The sequence below is a fragment of the Arachis ipaensis genome, chromosome B01, assembly GCF_000816755.2.
Source record: "Arachis ipaensis cultivar K30076 chromosome B01, Araip1.1, whole genome shotgun sequence".
Classification (NCBI taxonomy): Eukaryota; Viridiplantae; Streptophyta; class Magnoliopsida; order Fabales; family Fabaceae; genus Arachis; species Arachis ipaensis.
The window spans coordinates 103173804-103179145 of record NC_029785.2 but is presented as its reverse complement, the minus strand read 5'-3'; the positions used below and the strand labels follow the sequence as shown (position 1 = coordinate 103179145).

Here is a 5342-nt window from a genome sequence, read left to right as displayed (position 1 = left end):
GATTGAATGACTGTGACGAGCTTCAAACTCCTGAAGGCTGGGTGTTAGTGACAGATGCAAAAGGATAGTAAATCCTATTCCAACCGGATCGAGAACCAACCGGTGATTAGCCGTGCTGTGACAGAGCGCGTGAGCGTAGTTTTCACTGGAAGGATGGAAGGTAGCCATTGATAACGGTGATCCACCAACACACAGCTTGCCATAGGAGGACGTGCGTGCGTGAATCAGAAGACAGAGGAAAGCAGAGATTCAGAGGACAAAGCATCTCCAAAACTCCAACATATTCTCCATTACTGCACAACAAGTAACTTTTAATTTATGCTCTACTGGTTATTCACAATTCAATTGATAAACATAATTGACTTCCTGACTAAGATTTACAAGATAACCATAGATTGCTTCAAACCAACAATCTCTGTGGGATTCGACCCTTACTCACGTAAGGTATTACTTGGACGACCCAGTGCACTTGCTGGTTAGTTATATCGAAGTTGTGACAATTATGAATTAAGATCAGAGCACCAAGCTTTGGAGCCATTGCCGGGGATTGTTTGAGCCTGGACATCACAATTTCGTGCACCAGAGAGTTACAAAGATCAGAATTTTTATTCTTTCCTATTCGTGAATGGAAATTATTTTTTACTACTTGGTAAAAGTGTACTTTAATTTGATGTATCAAATTTTATCTGAATTTAGCTACTTGTGACTGTGACCTTAATTAGAAATTTGATAAACTTTCAACAAAGCTAAAGGGAACAATTGAGCATGCTAACACCTATACTACTGAGGAAGTGATGATATCCCATGGACAAAATGATATGCCTTTGTAATGTAACAGTGCGCCGTATTTGCCAAACGCACACCAAGGTACTTCTAAGTTTGTTATTACATACAGTGATGTGTGTGTTTATATATATCTTGATTACCTTTTTGTTTTTGATCACAAATTTGATCACAAAAATAGCAGAGGCAAAGAGGCAGAACAGAAAAGAGAGAATGCATAGCAGAAGCACAAGTAGAAGCCTATTTGTTATAGAACACTACTTAAACAAGTCATGAAAGATATTCTAATCCTAAATATTGAGAGCGACGAAAGTGTATACCTCAGAATAATTATAGTTAGATGTGGATTCAGCCGTAAAAAATTACTCGACAGGCAAAGAGAGAAGTGAGAATTGACATTGACTCCTCCAAAATAAGCATGAATATGTCACTTAATACAGAGTCATACATAGAAAACACAGCAAATTATAGAATATTCAGCATTACCAAACAATAATAAACAAGAAAAATGCATTCTAGAAGACTATAAATGACCTTAACAATTACAATTCACATAAATAAGCAATAATAAAAAAATACTTGTCTCAGTTGGTTGACTTTGTTTCTTTAATAGCAATTTGGAAGCCATTGATAAAATTGTTTGACCTACATTAAGCAACTATGCAAATAAGCAATATCACTAATGTAAACTAATATATTATAGAAATTCAAACTCTATACATATATATATAGAAATCCAAACTCTCAAAATAAAGTTAGATACTCCTATTTGATATGAACCTGTGGTTTAGGAAAAAGAACAAACACATGGTGTGCAAAAATTAGAAAGAATAAAAATGAAAGATTAGAAGTCAAATTAGATAAAACATAAAATGAATAGAACTCTGAAACAGAACAAACAATAGCATTGCATCACCAAGTCACAGTTATCTTTCTCTCATTTTTTATTATGAATAAAAAAATAGAAAAATTAAATGAGAAAAAGCAAAAACTTTACCAAAATTACAGATCAATTTCCACAAATCAGCTATGAGGAACAAATAAAAAGTACAAATCATAGAACAGCTCAATAAGAAGCCAAATCAGAAAATATAAATTAGGGAATAGATCTGAGAATCTGAACTTACCTTAATACGTATAGTATAAGAAGCTTGAATAAAAAAATTTTGAAATCTGAAGCATCAAACAAAAATTAAATCAGATTTGTGAGAGAATAAAATATTTTGAGAGAGGAAAAAGAAATACCTAACAAGACTAAGTTGATTTTGGAGCTGAAGAATGAGATGAATCTTGAAATTGAAGAGTAAACTGAGATTTTGAATATGAAGAGTGAGTATTGGAATCCAAAACTGAAAGCCGGAGCCAAGGAAAGAAGAGGAGCAGGTGATCTCAAATTTGACGGAAGAGAAAAAGAGAAACAGGGTCGTTGATAAGAGAAGAAGAGGAATAGTGGTAAGCTGAAAATAAAGACCGTCAAAAATAAACAATAATTCTTCACGGTCAAATTACGTATCAAAACAAATATGATAATTTGACATTTGTAATATTTATTAAATATATAAGAAAGATATTTTTACGTAAGTAATCACTAAATCAAATCATTATTTCCTTTTTATTTTGGAATTTTTGTCAAAGAAGTGCACTTCCTTTTGTGAGCATAAATTAAAGCATAGTAAATTAGTTATATACTCTCTTACTTTTTCATGAATTAATATGTTTATTAACAATTTAGCATTATATATATTTGGTGACCCTCACTTGTCTCAGGAACTTAGCATGCATTACTCCAAGTGATGACCAGTATATCTGATTCTTTATTACCAACTTTTTAGATACATTCATTAAAGGTTAATACAAGAAATGGGAACTGGTATGGGACAAACAAACATTTGACCGATCGACCAATGGTCTTGACTTTTGGATCGAAAGATAATATTTACGAGATCTGATTTCTAAACTGTGTTCAACTTTTTATGTTAATTAAGTAGGATTTTGATATCTAAGAGCGAATACTTTTTTACATTTTTATCAATTTTTACATATACACATATACACAAATCAATTTAATTTACATCCTTAACTATATTATACAGAATCTTGCACACACATTAACAGAAAGAGGAATCTTAAAGCCCATCAGCATGTATTATTTTTTGCTATTAGCTAGTTATCAACGGTTAAATGTATATGAGATAAAATATATTTTTGGATGGATTAATCCTTGGTTTGTAAAATTGGAAATCGAAATATCGTGGACAAAAAAAAAAAAAAGTATGTTATTAGATTATTAGACTAAAAAAATTGAATTAATAACTAAGTAATAGACAATAACAATAATTTCAGATGACTTCCTAATAGTCTCTTCTTTTATTCATCCTTCAAATATTATCAAGTAACTTTCCGATTATGATAAGAATTAAAAATACCTAAAAAATAACCAAAAGGCACTAGCAAAAAAATGAATAATCCCTAAAGTTTCTAGCATAAGCAGCTGATTCTTACCTTTTTCCACAATTAAATACCATAAGAATTTATTATTTTTAACCAACATTTTTAGACTTCAATCTAATATTTTTATTCTAACAATTCAACAATCTTTATTAGTAGAGAAATCATCCCACTCCTCCAATAGTAACCATTTATATAAATTTATTTTTGTTAAAGTGAAAAGAATAATAAAAGTTTGATATATAGCACACTTTAATTTATTAGTGGAATGGTTCCTCTTCTTACGGCATCTTTCGTATGGGCCTATAAGCTCAGGTTGGGACTTATTTTGGGGTGGATTAGTTTTCCTTTGATTTTGTTTGGTTACGTGGCTGCCACTCTTGATAAGGCTCTTCCATTTAAATCTTGTGTTAGGACCTTTTTTGGTAGGTGATTAGCCATGGCTATAACTTTTGGCCTAACCAAGTTGATTGGCTCAAGTGTCCTTTAGCTACCTTTTGTCACACTAGTTTTTCTTGCTAACTGGGTGCCTAGTTACGCGTTAAAGGTGAATAAAATATAGAACTCATTTTGAATTGATGAGTTCATATCACATTAAATTATATAAATAGAGTATGAGCTGGTATAATATCTCATACAATATATATTTGGTGATTACTCACATAAAATTTTCATATGTCGATGATTACTCACATATAATTCAATATATTAAATCATTTAACCGTCGTTAAGAATGGTCATTTTCATATACCGAGTGGTCATCACATATCCTACTTCTGCTTTAGAGAGGCCACTTGCGGTTTTTGTTCTATTATGCTTTTTGCCTTTTTCTCCTTTATATATTAAAAGTAAATGTTGGCTTCATTTGTTGGCAATAAGCAGTAAACGAATCCGTTGAAATTTGGGAATGTCTAACTTAGCGTTTCAGTTATCATTTGAAAACAATTAATAGGAAGTCACGCTGCTTCAGTTATGGGAATCCATTAAATCTTGTATGTTATGGGAGCTGGATGGGAAGTGCCCCTCTTCTGAGTAATAACAGCCAAATGAGGAAGCTTAAACCCATGCTTTAGGAAAGAATTTTACCCCTACTACGAACAAAACTATTGGAAGCAAGGTTCACCCATTAACAAATTACAAAACAGCTACATTTTTTATTTATCATAAAAGTTAAAAATTAAAACTACTATTAGTACTTTGTAGTTAACAGAACTAAAGTAAAATACAAAAATAAACCTTACACAAAAATACATAATACAAAATTTTGAATCTCAAAATATAAAATGGTTATAAGATAAATAAAATTGACTTAAATATCATTTTTTGTAAAATACTCCATTAATGAACATAAATACAAAATAAACTTTGATATATTAGATCTCATTCATGCTGTTTTTTACCATAAAAATAAAATGTAACACATAAATGTACAATTTTTTTTAAAGAAAAAAAAATCAATATTCAATAAGAAAAATACCTAATATTCTTTAGCAAAGATAGTTGTTCAAATTCAAACATATTCTCTCAAATTACTTATTAATTAGATGACTACAACTATTTAAATTAAAAATACTCTAAAATTTACACTCATCAATGACCTTAATACTACACACAGAGTACTATTTTTTTTCACAATGATAAGTATTATTCTAAAATTGTGAAAATTTGGTATTCATGACCTTGTTTATGTTTAACACTTCAAAGTTAAAAATGAAATAAATAAGAAAAACTTAATAAAATAAAATTGTTAGAAAAATAGAAGATATATAATAGAAAATATAATAATAAATTAGAACTTACATTATTTAAGACATAGAAGTAGATAGAAAAAAAAGTAATGTAAATTTTGATACACTAAAAATATACGTATTAATTATAGGAGACTATAAAAATAATTTTCGTAAATGAAGATTAATAGATTTTGTTATTATTTTTCTTACTTTTTTTTTTGTATGTCATAAGATGATGAATTTCACATGCATATACTCGTTAATATTCTTACATAAAAATTGAGTTTTTGATGATAAAAAAGAAGATAACGTGAGTAAAAGTTATATATAGAATAAAAAGGTAATCATAATATGAATAAAAAAAATTAACTGATAATTATA

The 5342-nt window shown here is 29.4% G+C and overlaps 1 protein-coding gene across 2 annotated transcripts in view; it reads right to left on the bottom strand.

The window, feature by feature from the left end:
- LOC107632640 overlaps positions 1-2280 on the bottom strand; it is a 7795-nt gene extending 5515 nt beyond the window's left edge. For both annotated transcript variants that reach the window (XR_002362397.1, XR_002362393.1), the window contains exons 1-3: positions 2029-2280; positions 1911-1956; positions 1104-1428 (exon numbers count right to left, since the gene is read on the bottom strand). The gene's annotated coding sequence lies outside the window, so the exon portion shown is untranslated. The remainder of the gene's footprint in view (positions 1-1103; positions 1429-1910; positions 1957-2028) is intronic.